The sequence below is a fragment of the Coregonus lavaretus genome (assembly GCF_964263955.1).
Source record: "Coregonus lavaretus genome assembly, chromosome: 17".
Classification (NCBI taxonomy): Eukaryota; Metazoa; Chordata; class Actinopteri; order Salmoniformes; family Salmonidae; genus Coregonus; species Coregonus lavaretus.
In genome coordinates this window covers 38189505-38208892 of record NC_140004.1, presented here as the reverse complement: position 1 = coordinate 38208892, position 19388 = coordinate 38189505, and the positions used below count along the sequence as shown (strand labels likewise).

At 47.4% G+C, this 19388-nt stretch overlaps 1 pseudogene across 1 annotated transcript in view; it reads left to right on the top strand.

Annotated features, from left to right (window-relative positions):
* LOC311144387 (F-box/LRR-repeat protein 17-like) overlaps positions 1-19388 on the top strand; it is a 407455-nt pseudogene that overhangs the window by 154179 nt on the left and 233888 nt on the right. The gene's annotated exons all lie outside the window — the stretch shown is intronic.

The following is a 19388-nucleotide window of genomic DNA, read 5'->3' as shown; positions in this document are numbered from 1 at the left end:
GTTTTCATCTCTAGGCCTTTAGTCCTGTGCTGATGACGGTTGCTGTGTTGCACTGATGTGTTAATGTGTAGGGGGCTATTTGTCAATCGCTGGATATTGCTTACTCTAAGGCTGCGTTTAGACAGGCAGCCCAATTCTGATATTTTGCCCAATGATTGGCAAAATAGCTGATCTGATTGGTCAAAAGACCAATTAGAGAAAAAAAAGATCAGAATTGGGCTGGCTGTGTAAATGCAGCCTAAAGCAACTGTCATAGTCCAAAACGTGTACACGTCCGCACAGCAGTGTTCTAGAATATTCATACTTTTCGAATTCTCAGCGCATCTTAAGCATTTTCTCCAACTGTCAACACATTTAAATGAATAGAGGACATGTACCGGAGCCGCGTTGGTTGGAAATTGTGGGGAGGTCCCTGTTTGGACGGTGCGTCTCCGGCGGATGGTGGTCTCAGAGCCTCGTAGCTACAGTGGGGAGAACAAATATTTGATACACTGCCGATTTTGCAGGTTTTCCTACTTACAAAGCATGTAGAGGTCTGTAATTTTTATCATAGGTACACTTCAACTGTGAGAGACGGAATCTAAAACGAAAATCTAGAAAATCACATTGTATGATTTTTAAGTAATTAATTTGCATTTTATTGCATGACATAAGTATTTGATACATCAGAAAAGCAGAACTTAATATTTGGTACAGAAACCTTTGTTTGCAATTACAGAGACCATACGTTTCCTGTAGGTCTTGACCAGGTTTGCACACACTGCAGCAGGTATTTTGGCCCACTCCTCCATACAGACCTTCTCCAGATCCTTCAGGTTTCAGGGCTGTCGCTGGGCAATACGGACTTTCAGCTCCCTCCATAGATTTTCTATTGGGTTCAGGTCTGGAGACTGGCTAGGCCACTCCAGGACCTTGAGATGCTTCTTACGGAGCCACTCCTTAGTTGCCCTGGCTGTGTGTTTCGGGTCGTTGTCATGCTGGAAGACCCAGCCACGACCCATCTTCAATGCTCTTACTGAGGGAAGGAGGTTGTTGGCCAAGATCTCGCGATACATGGCCCCATCCATCCTCCCCTCAATACGGTGCAGTCGTCCTGTCCCCTTTGCAGAAAAGCACCCCCAAAGAATGATGTTTCCACCTCCATGCTTCACGGTTGGGATGGTGTTCTTGGGGTTGTACTCATCCTTCTTCTTCCTCCAAACACGGCGAGTGGAGTTTAGACCAAAAAGCTCTATTTTTGTCTCATCAGACCACATGACCTTCTCCCATTCCTCCTCTGGATCATCCAGATGGTCATTGGCAAACTTCAGACGGGCCTGGACATGCGCTGGCTTGAGCAGGGGGACCTTGCATGCGCTGCAGGATTTTAATCCATGACGGCGTAGTGTGTTACTAATGGTTTTCTTTGAGACTGTGGTCCCAGCTCTCTTCAGGTCATTGACCAGGTCCTGCCGTGTAGTTCTGGGCTGATCTCTCACCTTCCTCATGATCATTGATGCCCCACGAGGTGAGATCTTGCATGGAGCCCCAGACCGAGGGTGATTGACCGTCATCTTGAACTTCTTCCATTTTCTAATAATTGTGCCAACAGTTGTTGCCTTCTCTCCAAGCTGCTTGCCTATTGTCCTGTAGCCCATCCCAGCCTTGTGCAGGTCTACAATTTTATCCCTGATGACCTTACACAGCTCTCTGGTCTTGGCCATTGTGGAGAGGTTGGAGTCTGTTTGATTGAGTGTGTGGACAGGTGTCTTTTATACAGGTAACGAGTTCAAACAGGTGCAGTTAAGACAGGTAATGAGTGGAGAACAGGAGGGCTTCTTAAAGAAAAACTAACAGGTCTGTGAGAGCCGGAATTCTTACTGGTTGGTAGGTGATCAAATACTTATGTCATGCAATAAAATGCAAATTAATTACCTAAAAATCATACAATGTGATTTTCTGGATTTTTGTTTTAGATTCTGTCTCTCACAGTTGAAGTGTACCTATGATAAAAATTACAGACCTCTACATGCTTTGTAAGTAGGAAAACCTGCAAAATCGGCAGTGTGTCAAATACTTGTTCTCCCCACTGTATGTCACAATGAGACGCCGGACTATCGCGTCTCAGCGTCTGTGGACTATGATTTATGCTTAAGAGGGAAGGAAACTCCACTGAGAACAGCCCTTACTTTACCGCATGCCACTTCTCTTGCACTACAGGTATTGACATGGATTAGCCTAGCTTCTATACAGTCAGCCGTGTTTCAGTGGCATTCAGAAAGTAGAGGAGGAGTGAAACAAGGGGGGATGACTTCAATGAATGGAAAGTCAACCCTGACATGTCATGTGATTTCTCTGTTATGACACATGCTGTATGCAATATGGGGCTCTTTTTCCAATTGGCTCTTTCCCAGTTCTAGGCCAGACACATGCAAACACACACACACACACACACACACACACACACAGATTCTATTCCATGGCATGTTTGACATTTTCTGTGACGGGACCAGGAACATTGCTCACCCTCAGGGATGTGTGTGGATGTATGTGTGTGTACTTCCCTTTTTCTGGAATGATGCACAGACTCAAATAACCTGCTGGCTGGATTCTTACACATTCATGGATCACATCCCAAAGGAGGGAAAAAGGTGAAATCTCTGAAAAAGAGAAATATGCTTTTCCTTTGGGGAAGGAACAACCCCCAACCCCTTTAGAGGCATGGCAATGGTGACTTGAGTAAACCCTCTCTTATTTTATTCATCGATTGTTTTATTTATATTTCTCTTTTTAAAATAGATTTATGGCCCTGGCAGCAGCCTACCTGCCTTGAGTTATACCAGGCTGCCTTTGGAGTGTTCACTCACTGTTGAATTTACTATGCAGCATAGATACAATGTCTCCAGACTCCCCTTTCTCTCTGCACTTTACCAGGTTATGAGTTTCTGAATTTGCAGGCAACGGGGTTGTAGGGGTTTGGCAGATTCCTCCTTCACACACACACACACACCAGCCCTTCACCCCTGTATCTGGTTTGGATTGATTCCATAATGACATTAAAGGGATACTTTGGGATTTTGGCAACCAGGCCCTTTATCTACTTCCCTAGAGTCAGATGAACTTGTGGATACCATTTTATGTGTCTGTGTGATGAAGGAAGTTAGATGTAGTTTCGCAAGCCAATGCTAACTACAGTTAGCGGAATGACAATCCACAAGTTCATCTGACTCTCTCCTCTCACCATACAACACCTCTGGACAGAGAGAGAGAGCTGTCCTCTCACCATACAACACCTCTGGACAGAGAGAGAGAGAGAGAGATCTGTCCTCTCACCATACAACACCTCTGGACACAGAGAGAGAGAGATCTGTCCTCTCACCATACAACACCTCTGGACAGAGAGGGAGAGAGATGGAGGGAGAGAGACGGAGGGAGAGACGGAGAGGGAGAGCGACGGGGAGGGAGAGCGACGGGGAGGGAGAGAGAGAGGGTGGCAGGGAATCAAAGAATGGGAGAGAACCATAACTGGTGATATGACACACATACACACAGACACTCTATGAAAGCCCCACTAACAATCAGCAATCCAGCAGAAATAGAGATATTGTGGACGTTTTATTTTTTATTTTATTTCACCTTTATTTAACCAGGTAAGCCAGTTGAGAACAAGTTCTCATTTACAACTGCGACCTGGCCAAGATAAAGCAAAGCAGTGCGATAAAAACAACAACAACACAGAGTTACATATGAAATAAACAAAACGTACAGTCAAAAACACAATAGAAAATCTATATACAGACGTAGGTTGGGGTGCCTTGTAAGGATCCGACGGCGAGCGAGTAAACTGCCTCTTCCATCAATTATATTAGCCAATGTTCAATCATTTGAAAATAAATTGGACGACCTAATATTAAGGTTATCCTACCAACGGGACATTAAAAACTGTAATATCTTATGTTTCACCGAGTCGTGGCTGAACGACGACATGGATAACATACATCGGCAGTATAGAACGGCTGACTCCGATAAGACAAGGGGTGGCGGTCTGTCTATATTTGTAAACAACAGCTGGTGCATAAAAACCTAATACTAAGGAAGTCTTGAGGTTTTGCTCGCATGAGGAAGAATATCTCATGATAAGCTGTAGACCACATTATTTACCAAGAGAGTTTTCATCTATATTTTTCGTAGCTGTCTATTTACCACGACAAACCAATGCTGGCACTAAGATTGCACTCAATGAGCTGGATATGTCACGATCGTCGTGAGAAACGGACCAAGGCGCAGCGTGATATGCGTACATCTTTTAATGAGTACTTTAACAATAACAACAAAACAACAAAACGATACGTGAAGTCTAAAGGTTAAACACCACAAACCTATACAGATCAAGATCCCACAAATAAACTAGTGCCAACCGGCTGCCTAAGTATGGTGCCCAATCAGAGACAACGAGAATCAGCTGCCTCTGATTGGGAACCACCCTGGCCAACATAGAAAACACGAACTAGAACGAAACATAGAAAATACAACATAGACACTACACACCCTGGCTCAACATAAAAGAGTCCCCAGAGCCAGGGCGTGACAGTACCCCCCCCCAAAGGCGCGGACTGCGACCGCGCCAACCAAACTCAAGAGGGTAGGGGCCGGGTGGGCATTCCGCCTCGGAGGCGGATCCGGCTCCGGGCTTGACCACCACTCTCTCTCTCGCCCTCGTGGTCTGGCCCTGCTGACCGGAGCTGGACTAAACACCGGTGGAGCGGATTGCTCTGGCTCCGGCGTGGAGCAGCTGACCGGTGCCGGACCAGGCACAGGTGGAACAGGCACGGACCGTGCCGGACTGAGGACGCGCACCACTGGCTTGGTGCGGGGAGCGGGAACGGGCCGGACCGGGCTGACGACGCGCACCACTGGCTTGGTGCGGGGAGCAGGAACGGGCCGGACCGGGCTGACGACGCGCACCACTGGCTTGGTGCGGGGAGCAGGAACAGGCCGAACCGGGCTGGCGACGCGCACCACTGGCTTGGTGCAGGGAGCAGGAACGGGCCGGACCGGGCTGGCGACGCGCACCACTGGCTTGGTGCGGGGAGCAGGAACAGGCCGGACCGGGCTGGCGACGCGCACCATTGGCTTGGTGCGGGGAGCAGGAACAGGCCGGACCGGGCTGATGACGCGCACCACAGGCTTGGTGCGGGGAGCAGGAACAGGCCGGACCAGGCTGGCGACGCGCACCACAGGCTTGGTGCGAGGGACAGGAACAGGCCGGACCGTACTGGGAATACACACCACTGGCCTTGTGCGGGGATCAGGAACGGGCCGGACCGGACTGGTAACACACCCCAGTACCTCTCGCCGTGCCTCTACACTCTCCTTCCCCCTCATGACCAATGGCCCCGTAACCTGGTGGCCTCCTCTCCTAGTCCACAAACTCACCCTGTAGCTGCCTCCAGCAGCCCCGTCGTCCATGCCGTGTGCCCCCCCCAAAAAATTTCTTGGGGTTGCCTCTCGCCTGTCCGACGACGGCACGTTTGGCGCCGTACCTACTCTCTCGCCAGGGCTTTAACTTTTGCCCAAGGCCTTTTGCCCGCGAACATGTCCTCCCAAGACCACCATTCGCCCACCTGGTACATCGCCAACTTCTCCAGTTCCTTTCCCGGTGTTTGCTCCTGAACACGCTGCTTGGTCCTTCTTTGGTGGGATCTTCTGTCACGATCATCGTGAGAAACGGACCAAGGCGCAGCGTGATATGCGTACATCTTTTAATGAGTACTTTAACAATAACAACAAAACAACAAAACGATACGTGAAGTCTAAAGGTTAAACACCACAAACCTATACAGATCAAGATCCCACAAATAAACTAGTGCCAACCGGCTGCCTAAGTATGGTTCCCAATCAGAGACAACGAGAATCAGCTGCCTCTGATTGGGAACCACCCTGGCCAACATTGAAAACATGAACTAGAACGAAACATAGAAAATACAACATAGACACTACACACCCTGGCTCAACATAAAAGAGTCCCCAGAGCCAGGGCGTGACAGGATAAGGCCATAAGTAAAAAGGAAAATGCTCATCCAGAGGCAGTGCAACTAGTGGGGACTTTAATGCAGGGAAACTTAAATCTGTTCTACCTAATTTCTACCATCATGTTAAATGTGCAACCAGAGGAAAAACAACCCTAGATCACCTTTACTCCACACACAGAGACGCGTACAAAGCTCTCCCTTGCCCTCCATTTGGCAAATCTGACCATAATTCTATCCTCCTGATTCCTGCTTATAAGCAAAAACTAAAGCTGGAAGCACCAGTGACTCGGTTAATAAGGAAGTGGTCAGATGATGCAGATGCTAAGCTACAGGACTGTTTTGCTAGCACAGACTGGAATATGTTCCGGGATTCTTCCGATAGCATTGAGGAATACACCACATCAGTCACTGGCTTCATCAATCAATCAATCAATTTTATTTTATATAGCCCTTCTTACATCAGCTAATATCTCGAAGTGCTGTACAGAAACCCAGCCTAAAACCCCAAACAGCTAGTAATGCAGGTGTAGAAGCACGGTGGCTAGGAAAAACTCCCTAGAAAGGCAAAACCTAGGAAGAAACCTAGAGAGGAACCAGGCTATGAGGGGTGGCCAGTCCTCTTCTGGCTGTGCCGGGTGGAGATTATAACAGAACCATGCCAAGATGTTCAAAAATGTTCATAAGTGACAAGCATGGTCAAATAATAATCAGGAATAAATCTCAGTTGGCTTTTCATAGCCGATCATTAGAGTTTAAAACAGCAGGTCTGGGACAGGTAGGGGTTCCATAACCGCAGGCAGAACAGTTTAAACTGGAATAGCAGCAAGGCCAGGCGGACTGGGGATAGCAAGGAGTCACCACGGCCGGTAGTCCCGACGTATGGTCCTAGGGCTCAGGTCTCTCAGTTGGCTTTTCATAGCCGATCATTTAGAGTTGAAAACAGCAGGTCTGGGACAGGTAGGGGTTTCGTAGCCGCAGGCAGAACAGTTGAAACTGGAATAGCAGCAAGGCCAGGCGGACTGCCTTGCTGCTACGACGTCATCAATAAGTGCATCGATGACGTCGTCCCCACAGTGACCGTATGTACATACCCCAACCAGAAGCCATGGATTACAGGCAACATCCGCACTGAGCTAAAGGGTAGAGCTGCCGCTTTCAAGGAGCGGGACTTTAACCCGGACGCTTATAAGAAATCCCGCTATGCTCTCCGACAAACCATCAAACAGGAAAAGAGTCAATACAGGACTAAGATTGAATCGTACTACACCGGCTCCGACGCTCGTCGGATGTGGCAGGGCTTGAAAATGACTATAGACTACAAAGGGAAGCACAGCCGCGAGCTGCCCAGTGACACAAGCCTACCAGACGTGCTACATCATTTCTATGCTCGCTTTGAGGCAATCAACACTGAAGCATGCATGAGAGCATCAGCTGTTCCAGATGACTATGTGATCACGCTCTCCGTAGCCGATGTGAGTAAGACTTTTAAGCAGGTCAACATTCACGGATCACCAGGACGTGTACTCCGAGCATGCGCTGACCAACTGGCAAGTGTCTTCACTAACATTTTCAACATGTCCCTGACTGAGTTTGAAATACCAACATGTTTCAAGCAGACCACCATAGTCCCTGTGCCCAAGAACACTAAGACGACCTGTCTAAATGACTACCAACCCGTAGCACTCACGTCTGTAGCCATGAAGTGCTTTGAAAGGCTGGTCATGGCTCACATCAACACCATTATCCCAGAAACCCTAGACCCACTCCAATTTGCATACCACCCGAACAGATCCACCAATGATGCAATCTCTATTGCACTCCACATAGCCCTTTACCACCTGGACAAGAAGAACACCTACGTGAGAATGCTATTCAATGACTACAGCTCAGCGTTCAACACCATAGTGCCCACAAAGCTCATCACTAAGCTAAGGACCCTGGGACTAAACACCTCCCTCTGCAAATGGATCCTGGACTTCCTGACGTACCACCCCCAGGTGGTAAGGGTAAGTAACAACACATCTGCCACGCTGATCCTCAACACGGGGGCCCCTCAGGGGTGCCTGCTCAGTCCACTCCTGTACTCCCTGTTCACCCATGACTGCATGGCCAGGCACGACTCCAACACCTACATTAAGTTTGCCGACGACACAACAGTAGGTAGGCCTGATCACCGACAACGATGAGACAGACTATAGGGAGGAGGTCAGAGACCTGGCCGTGTGGTGCCAGGAAAACAACCTCTCCCTCAACGTGATCAAGACAAAGGAGATGATTGTGGACTACAGGAAAAAGAGGACTGAGCACGCCCCCATTCTCATCGACCGAGCTGTAGTGGAACGGGTTGAGAGCTTTAAGTTCCTTGGTGTCCACATCACCAACAAACTATCACAGTCCAAACACACCAAGACAGTCGTGAAGAGGGCACAACAAAGCCTATTCCCCCTCAGGAGACTGAAAAGATTTGGCATGGGTCCTCAGATCCTCAAAAAGTTATACAGCTGCACCATCGAGAGCATCCTGACTGGTTGCATCACCTCCTGGTATGGCAACTGCTTGGCCCCCGACCGCAAGGCACTACAGAGGGTAGTGCGTACGGCCCAGTACATCACTTGGGCCAAGTTTCCTGACATCCAGGACCTCTATACCAGGCGGTGTCAGAGGAAGGCCCTAAACATTTTCAAAGACTCCAGCCACCCTAGTCATAGACTGTTCTCTCTGCTTCTGCACAGTACGCGGTACCGGAGCACCAAGTCTAGGTCCAAAAGGCTTCTTAACAGCTTCTTCCCCCAAGCCATAAGACTCCTGAACAGCTAATCATGGTTACCCTGACTATTTGCATTGCCCCCACACCCCAACCCACCCTCACCCCCTCTTTTACGCTGCTGCTACTCTGTTTATTATCTATGCATAGTCACTTTAACTCTCCGCACATGTACATATTACCTCAATTACCTCTACTAACCGGTGCCCCCGCACATTGACTCTGTACCGGTACCCCCTGTATATAGCCTCCCTACTGTTATTTTATTTTACTGCTGTTCTTTAATTATTTGCTATTTTAATTTTTTACTTATCTATTTTTTACTTAACACTTTTTTTTTTCTTCTTAAAACTGCATTGTTGGTTAAGGGCTTGTAAGTAAGCATTTCACTGTAATGTCTACACCTGTTGTATTCGGCGCGTGTGGCAAATACAATTTGATTTGAATTGATTATACCTTTTCAAACAACACACTCCAGGTAGCAGTATGCACCCTTTCAGTTTGTTTACCAACTCCTGGAAGTGGTAGAAGAAGAAAATGGACTACTTTAAAATGGAGATGGCCTCAATGGACACCATAATGGGACAGATACAATGTTGCATCCTCTAACTATCTCTATGTGCTACACAGAGAGGGAGAGCGATAGATGTCAAATAGAAGGTGTCACAAAGAAACCGAGGGATAACACTCAAAGATGACAGAAAGTGTGTTGAACATGACTGGTTGAAAGTGTGTTTTGTTTTGAATAAAGTGTTTTATAACACATACATGCAGTGAGTCAGTAATTAAATCCTGAGTCAGTCACACACCATCTCCTCCTCTCTATAACAGTAGAGAGCAGTCAGTCAAACTACAATACTAGTCACTATGAACACTTGGTGAAATCAGAGTCTCCTAGCATTAAAGGGATACTTTTGGCAATGTGGCCCTTTATCTACTTCCCCAGAGTCAGATGAACTCGTCAAAGTCTCTGTGTCCTGTATGAAGTAAGTTAGATGTAGTTACGTGAGCCAATGCTAAATAGCGTTAGCGCAATAATTGGAAGTAGATGGGTATCTACTAGCATGCTAACAGATACCCATAGACCAGATACCCATTGACTTCCAGTCATTGCGCTAACGCTAGTTAGCAATTGTACTAGCGCCAGTAACCAACTTCCTTCAAACTGCACACAGACATAAAAATGGTATCCACGAGTTCATCTGACTCTGGGGAAATAGATAAAGGGCCTCATTGCCAATATCCCGAAGCATCCCTTTAACGCTGCCTGTGTTAAATGGTACAGTTATGAATCTGTGGGTGTGTGTCAGGATTTCCTGCACAGTGAATGTTTTTATGTTGGCTTTTGAGTTTTACTGGGGATGATTTGGGGCCGCCTGTGTTGAGTGGTGTGGGTTTGAGAGAGAGTGCGTGGTAGGATGTTTATGTGTGGTTTAGATTTTGTGTGTGTATGTGTGTTTGTGTGTGTGTGTGTGAGAGCCAGTGCACCACTGGTCAGTTGGCCTCAGGTCCACTTTGGAAGCAATGAGTCATTTTTTGGGGGTTGTTCAGTTGGTGTGTAGTTGGGGTTACCACATCCCAAAGCCCCCCTCTCTCTCTTTCAATCTTTCGCTCTCACACCCTTTCCGACAGCTTCATTTAAACAACGAAATCTATTTTGGCTCACCCTCCTCTCTTTCTCTCCCTCTTTCCTCCCTCTTTCTCTCCCGTTTTCCTCCCTCTTTCTTCTGGCCAACTTTCTCAGCATATCGCAATTGCTTATGAGAATCACAAATCCCCCTCTAAATTGGTTTTTATAAATGTTTGACGCTTCTCATATAAATCAAACGAAATGAGGGATGACTTGGGGGCCCCTCTGACTTTTCCTCCACTTTCTCAGGAGTTTTTTATAAAATTTGGAATATTTGAGAGTCATTCTCCCAGGATTATGGGAAGACAAGGGCAGTTGACTCCCAATCTGCAAAGTATTGGGAATGCTATGAATGGAAGTAAAATACGACACATCACAACATGACACGACACAACAATCTCTCCTCTCCTCACCTGATATATTTTCCTGCTCCACTACACCTGGAAACTCGCTTCAGTGTCCAGGTGTTTGTTAAATGTCATCTAAATGTCAGAGAAACCAGAGCCGAGGACAGGGATTTGTCCCTGCCTACCTGTCACATGCCGTTTTAGCTCAAGTGCAAAAGGACATCCCAACCAATCCCCTCCCATCCATTTCCCCAGTCTTAAAGATAGATCATAGACCTAGAGCTCAACTGTACCATTGAAAAACATAGATGATATTTCTTCACCACCTTTCTCTTTCTCATCTGTCTATAGGTGCAAAGGGCCATTCATACCATCCTTTTCCCCTTGGCTCATAAACCTAAAAAGCTTAACTATCGTCTACCACTAGAGAAACTCCACATGCACTCGGCCTGCACCCCTGTCTGACAGGATATTAGTCAAACAAGCCTTTGCCTTGTACTCACACGAAACAAGCCTTTCCTATTTACTGGCAACTGGCTTGTTGTTGTGTAAGGGCTGTCAGAGGAAATCAGGCTACTGTTTACCAGAGTAAATACACAGAGGGTTTTATTCAGCTACTCTGGTGTCACACGTGACAAGTAGGAGGTGTGTGGAAAGCCGACAGGTTGTGAGGCAAAGGGTTTGATCATGTCAGGTTGACGTGTGCGCATACAAGCACACATGCGCAGTGAGGTGATTATTTATGGCAGCTTTGATGTAGAAGCGTGGTATGATAAACACGCTGGCGTGGTGGTTATTCATTTTGAGTAATGGCGGCGTGAGACAACTTGATCAGTATCAGCGGCGGCTGGAGAAATCTGGCTGAGAGAGACTGAGAACAGACAGATGCACAGCTGACACAGGACCAGTATGGAACAGCCCCTCCAGCTACAAGTTATCCTTAGCCACAGATCTAGGATCAGCTTTCCCTCCCCAAATCCTCTTGTCTTTTATTTCCTAGCATAGTATATGCCTGTGGCCATGTGTAAATAAGGCTTAATGCATTCCCTCAAACTCACCTTGTGGCTTTGCTTGGTTTCATCTGGAAACAATTTAGTTAAGTCACATGGTAAAATATAAATTTCTCTCTATTTCTAAACCTTTTGTTAAACCCTTTTCTCTGTCCTCCTCACTGGTGTTATTAGGGGTTGTTTTGGAGATGTTTTGTGTTGAAACAGCTTGTGTTAATTGAGTATGTGTCAAGTGGCTGGAGTGATAGGGTACTTTGGTTTAGTGCTCAAAGGTGTGTGTGTGTATGTGTGTGTGTGTGTGTGTGTGTGTGTGTGTGTATGTGTGTGTGTATGTATAGTTGCAGGGCTCCATGTCCTACTCCCTTAAGGGACTCTCTCAAGTATTCCACCCCAGAGAGAAGCTTTTAAACTGGGCTTGTGTTTGTTCGGTCTCCAGCTGGATCTGTGGGTAATGTGTAAAAGCTATAGGAGTCGCGCTGAATCAGGCCATCTGCTCAGTAAATAGGTAATGTAATCACACTGAACGCTGCTTAAGGAGGGCTCCGCTGGCCAGGAACCAAAAGAGCCAGGAGCCTCGTTGCACTCAGGGAGAGATCGGGGTCGCACACTGGGCTGTCTGGGCAGGAATACAGGCTTTGATGATTTCTGTGTCAAGACGCTCGTCCTTCAACACCCCTCTGCCCAAACACTCTCAGACAGGCTGGAGGGAATGTACTTTCACAGACACGCTGGCTGTAATAACGGACTTACACACTACTATATTGGGGCCAAATCCTAACTTGGATTGCTGAAATCTCCCAAAAGCTTTAAGGAAAGATGCTCAGTTGTTGGAGAAGATGTGCAGTGGTTAAGAAACGGTCTGTGACTGAACCAGACCACTGAACCAGACCACTGAACCAGACCTTACAAATGGGGTCTCTCCGGTGTGAAGGCAGTTTGATGTGAAGGACCAGGGACGGATGGTTTAGTTATATAGGATTTGGTAGAACGGTGTTCTTCACAGGCAAAACAGGTTTAACATGCAGTCCTATACAGTGGTGTGCAGAGTCACATACACACACAAACACACCCACACAGACACACACACACACACACACACACACAAATGAGACGAGGGAAGCAGGGAGAAGCCACCGTGCTGGGTTTAATGAACCTTGGTTAAATGAATTGAGCTCTTTCTATTGAGTTCACCTCACTGGTGGCAGAGCAACACTTCAGCCATTGTGTCTTGGAGTCCCCCTCTGTATGCATACCTGTTTATCTAACACTATCCTAATAAGCAGATGCTATTGAGGAGTGTAATTGCGTATTAAGACGCTGTTCTATTAGGCAGGCTTGAGAGTGCACATTTTTATGCAAATGCAAGAACTGGGCCCAGATTATGAAAATGACCCAGGCTTCTGTCACCAGGGGAGAGAGGGAGGTCTCTTCTCTAACTATAGGAGAAAAAAAGGATGTTATTGGAATCATAGAAAGGCTGGAGAGGTAGAAAGTCTCTGGTGTGTCTGACTGTCTATTTAAGCAGGGGTGTCAAACTCATTCCATGGAGGGCCAAGTGTCTGCTGGTTTTTGTTTTACACTTTCAATTAAGACCTAGACAACCAGGTGAGGGGAGTTCCTTACTAATCAGTGACCACAATTCATCAATCAAGTACAAGGGAGGAGCGAAAACCCGCAGACACTCGGCCCTCCGGGGAATGAGTTTGACACGTGATCTAGGGTGTAGTGGAGAAAAAGCTTCAATGTTGCGTGGACGATTTTGCATATTGAATTTGAAGTCTTTCACAATCACTGCCCCCCTCCCTGTCCCCAATTAGTGTAGCTCACTGGTGTGCAGCGGGGTGTGCAGCAGTGGAAGTGGATTTTAAACCATCCCAGAAGTAGGGGAGCTGTGTGTGTGTACGTACGTACGTGTACGTGTATGTGTACACGTGTGTGTGTGTGTTAAGTCGGTCACCTATTACAGAACTGAGCCAAAACGCATGTGTCCTGGGGTTTTCTGTGTGTGTATCGTGTGTGTGTGTGTTTGTGTGGGTTGGTTGGTTAGTGTGTTTCTACTAAGATCCTATGTTGGGTTTTGGAAGTTATGGTTTTGACCTGCGCACAAATCCCACTGGGAAAGCACCCTTCGTGCTGGACAACTCAGCTTTGAATTGGTGCTGGACACATGCCAGTTCAAATGCCTACCCACACCCTCTCACTTTCTTCCCTGGCTCTCTCTCACACTCTCGCTCTCTCTAGTGGTCTCTCTCCCTTACTCTCACTCTCTCTAGTGGTCTCTCTCCCTTACTCTCGCTCTCTCTAGTGGTCTCTCTCTCTCCCTAACTCTCGCTCTCTCCACCTTAACACATCCAGGCCAGAGCATATTGTGGGTTTTGATCATCCACCCAAACTCCGGAACCTAAAAATGTTGAGCTTGAACGGATCGATGCACAAACACTCTCAAGACACCCCCTGAAACTTTCTGGACACTTCTCTTTTCCCTTTTGGAAACTCTTTTAAGAGTTTTAACTTTTTCTTCTGATACTAAGAATTCCCCAATTTAGAATGAGCAGATGAGGGGTGTATGGAGTTCAGCCTGGTGGTTTTTAGGAGTGTGTGTGTGTGTGTGTATGTGTGTGTGTGTGTGTGTGTGTGTGTGCATTCTATTTAGCTGTAGCCTTCCCAACCCCGCTGGCTAGTATTGAGTCCCTGAGTTAACTGTTGTGGTTCCAATGGCTCAGTGTGTTGGAGCATTGCTGCTTGCAACACCAGAGTCTTTGATTCCTGGATGGCCTACACATTACTGTTGACTGTATACCATATCATAATAGCCCATAGAATGGAGTAGTCTGAATGCTTCTGATTCTGTGATCTGCATTTGTTACTGTACTATATTGATCATGTTATTACCAAACCTTTTTCCCAGTGCAGAGCTGTGAAACACTCCAGGCACCAACAGCCTTTCACACCCAGTCTATTCCACACACGCTCCCAGCCCTTTGAGAGTGGTAATAACTATTTGCTCTCACTTATATATCCTTACCCCATCCCACCCTCCCTCCCTCCTTCAGAGTGATCACTGTTTAAACCTCTCTGCTCCCCAGTCTTATCAGATCCCTTAGAAGTGAAGGACTATTAAAGGAGGTCCCCAGAGCTTAGCGGAGGGTGTGTGAGTGTGTGTGTGTGTGTGTTTGTGTGTGTGTGTGTGTGTGTGTGTATGTATGTGTGTGTGTGTGTGTGTGTGTGTGTGTGTGTGTGTGTGTGTGTGTGTGTGTGTATGTATGTGTGTGTGTGTATGTGTGTGTGTGTATGTGTGTGTGTGTGTGTGTGTGTGTGTGGTGTGTGTGTGTGTGTGTGTGTGTGTGTGTGTGTGTGTGTGTGTGTGTGTGTGTGTGTGTGTGTGCATGCGAGCGTGTGTATGTGTGTGTGTGTGTGTGTGTGTGCATGCGAGCGTGTGCAGGGTCTCTGCTTTCCCATCCTGTGAATGGATGATAGCGGTAACTCTGGGGGGAGATCTATCCGCAGCAGATCTGGAAGATGACAGAAACTCAGTCTTGTTGGAGGCAGTAAAAAGAGAGGGAATACGAGCTGGTAATAAACCCAGAGAGAGTAACATATGAATAAAGAGTGGTGCTGATCTTTTGACCTTGTGGTTTGAGGCTGGGCCACCTCACTGCCTGGCACAATGGGAACTTTGAAGCAGTTGCTGCTTTGAAGTTAGATGCGTGCGTGTACGTTCTCCATCTTCTTTTTAAAATGGAGAGGCAATTTGTTGTCAGCTGTTTTATTTCGTTGACTGATCAAAACTTGTTTACTCATGGCTCTCTCTTGTCCCTCTGCAGCAGACATATGGTGAGCAATATGTTTGGAACATCGAATCGCAATAAAATCACAATATCGAATCGCAATACATAAAGAATCGTGAGAATCGCAATACGTATCATATCGGCATTTAAGTATGGTGATAATTGAATCATGAGGTCCCTGGAAATTCAATACATATGGTATCGGCACCTAAGTATGGTGATAATATCGTATGGTGAGGTCCCTCGGTATGGTGATAATATCATATCGTGAGGTCCCTCAGTATGGTGATAATATCATATGGTGAGGTCCCTCAGTATGGTGATAATATCGTATGGTGAGGTCCCTCAGTATGGTGATAATATGGTATGGTGAGGTCCCTCAGTATGGTGATAATATCGTATGGTGAGGTCCCTCAGTATGGTGATAATATCGTATGGTGAGGTCCCTCAGTATGGTGATAATATGGTATGGTGAGGTCCCTCAGTATGGTGATAATATCGTATGGTGAGGTCCCTCAGTATGGTGATAATATCGTATGGTGAGGTCCCTCAGTATGGTGATAATATCTTATGGTGAGGTACCTCAGTATGGTGATAATATCGTATCATGAGGTCCCTCAGTATGGTGATAATATGGTATTGTGAGGTACCTCAGTATGGTGATAATATCGTATCATGAGGTCCCTCAGTATGGTGATAATATGGTATTGTGAGGTACCTCAGTATGGTGATAATATCGTATTGTGAGGTACCTGGCAATTCCCAGCCTTACTGTACATCCCTCTCTTCATTCCTGTCATCCTCTCATCCGCGTTGATCAAACATGGCTGTCGTCAGGGGTTACGGGTCACATACACTACATGTGGACACCTGCTCGTCGAACATCTCATTCCAAAATCATGGGCATTAACCCTCCCGTTGTCCTAGGGTCAAAATGACCCGCCACTGTGTTGAACCAACTTTATTTAATTTTTATATTTTTTGGATCATTTGTGAGAAGGAGGCAGTGATACTTTCTTTAAAGTTAGAAAGTTACGGGAGGGTTAATATGGAGTTGGTCCCCCCTTTGCTGCTGTAACAGCCTCCACTCTTCTGGGAAGGCTTTCCACTAGATGTTGGAACATTGCTGCGGGGACTTGCTTCCATTCAGCCACGAGCATTAGTGAGGTCGGGCGCTAATGTTGGCCGATTAGGCCTGGCTCGCAGTCGGCGTTCCAATTCATGCCAAAGGTTTTCGATGGGGTTGAGTTCAGGGTTCTGTGCAGGCCAGTCAAGTTCTTCCACACTGATCTCGACAAACCATTTCTGTATGGACCTTGCTTTGTGCACGGGGGTATTGTCATGCTGAAACAGGAAAGGGTCTTCCTCAAACTGTTGCCACAATGTTGGAATCACATAATCGTCTAGAATGTCATTGTATGCTGTAGCATTAAGATTTCCCTTCACTGGAACTAACCATGAAACCATGAAAAACAGCCCCAGACCATTATTCCTCCTCCACCAAACTTTACAGTTGGCACTCTGCATTCGGGCAGGTAGCGTTCTCCTGGCATCCGCCAAACCCAGATTTGTCTGTCGGACTGCCAGATGGTGAAGCGTGATTCATCACTACAGAGAACACATTTCCACTGCCCCAGAGTTCAATGGCGATAAGCGTTATACCACTCCATCCGACGCTTGGCATTGCGCATGGTGATATTAGGCTTGTTTGCGGCCATGGAAAGCCATTTCATGAAGCTCCCGACGAACAGTTATTGTGCTGACGTTGCTTCCAGAGGCAGCTGAGGACGCATGCTACACACTTCGGCACTCGACGGTCCCGTTCTGAGCCGTTGATGCTCCTAGACGTTTCCACTTCATAATAACAGCACTGCTCTAGCAGGGCAGAAATTTTACGAACTGACTTGTTTGAAAGGTGGCATAATGTGATGGTGCCACGTTAAAAGTCACTGAGCTCTTCAGTAAGGCCATTCTAGTGCCAATGTTTGTCTATGGAGCTGGCATGGCTGTGTGCTCGATTTTATACACCTGTCAGCAACGGGTATGGCTGAAATAGCCGAATCCACTAATTTGAAGGTGTGTCCACATACTTTTGGCCATGTAGTGTACATGATGAAGAGTAGCGTTTGGCATGCCACTGTACCTGATGAAGCGGTCTGTCTCTGTGTTCCATTTCATCATGTGATCTCCTGGCGCCTGCCTGCCTGCCTGGTGATTGATAAAAAGGTCTTAAATCTCGCCACTACTCAGATCATTCAAAAGATGAAGGTTTAGTGTGATTCAGTGAGACTTGACTTTAAAGGACGGTATGATGTTCAGTGTGATGGTGCTGTAATGTCCTCCTTAGACTGATGCAGATAGAATACGTCTTTCTGGCTGCAACCTAGTCCTGTTGGCCCATCTTTTGGGGTTTTGTTGTTACCTTACATCAGGGTTTTCAAGCAGCCATTTGTTGAGGACATTTCAAGTTATACTCTCAATCACAGACAGAATGAAACAAAACAGGTGTCCTGCACTGAAGAGAAAGTGCTTGTATTGCTTCATCATTGTCACGCCCTGATCTAGAGAACTCTTGTTGGTTGGGTCAGGGTGTGAGTTTCAGTTGAGATCTATGTGATTGTATATCTATGTTTAGATCTAGTTTTATATTTCTATGTTTGGCCGGGTGTGATTCCCAATCAGAGGCAGCTGTCGCTCGTTGTCTCTGATTGGGGATCATACTTAGGTAGCCTGGTTGCCTACCTTAGTTGTGGGATCTTGATTGTGTTCCTGTTAGGCTTGTTGTGTGTATAGCCCATAGGACTTCACATTTTCGTTGTTTTGTTATTTTGTCAAGTGTTTATTCGTCTTAATAAATATGTATGCATATCACGCCGCACCTTGGTCTGACCCGTCTCTCAACGATCGTGACAGAAGATCCCACCAAACAAGGACCAAGCAGCGTGCCCTGGAGGAGCAGAAATCATGGACTTGGGAGGAGATATTAAATGGTAAGGGATCATGGACATGGGAAGAGATCCAGGCTGGGATGGATCGCCTTCCTTGGGAGCAGACAGAGGCAGCGAGGGAGGAGAAACGGCGACTCAAAAGGACTCGGTCACGAAGAAAGCCCGAGAAGCAGCCCCAATAACATTTTTTTGGGGGGGCACACAGGGTGGTTGGCAGAGCCAGGGTTCAGAGCAGAGCCAACTCCCCGTATTCACGCTAAGAAGCGTGTGACCGTGCAGGCTCCGTGTTATGCGGAGATACGCACTGTGTCGCCAGTGCGCCTGCACAGTCCAGTGTGTCCTGTGCTAGCGCCACGCACGTGCCGTGCGAAAATGGACGAGTTGTGCCGGCTCAACGCTACTGGTCTCCAGTACGCCTCCTCGGTCCAGCATATCCTGCGCCGGTTCTACGTACTGTCTCCAGTGCGCGTTCACAGCCCAGTGCGTCCTGTGCAAACGCCACGCACGTACCGTGCGGAAGTGGGCATCCAGCCAGGACGGATTGTGCCAGCTCTACGCTCCAGACCTCCAGTGCACCTCCACAGCCCGGTACGGCCTGTGCCAGCTCCTCGCACCAAACCAGTGGTGCGCGTATCCAGTCTGGTAAGGCCCGTACCTGCGCCCCACACCAAACCAGTGGTGCGCGTATCCAGTCGTGTACGGCCCGTACCTGCTCCCCGCACCAAACCAGTGGTGCGTGTCGCCAGCCCAGTATGCCCTGTACCTGCTCCCCGCACAAAACCAGGGGTGCAGGTCGCCAGCCCGGCACAACCCGTGCCTGGTCCTCGCACCAGACCAGTGGTGCGTGTTCCCAGTCCAACTCCAGTCAGCTGCTCCACTCCGGAGCCAGA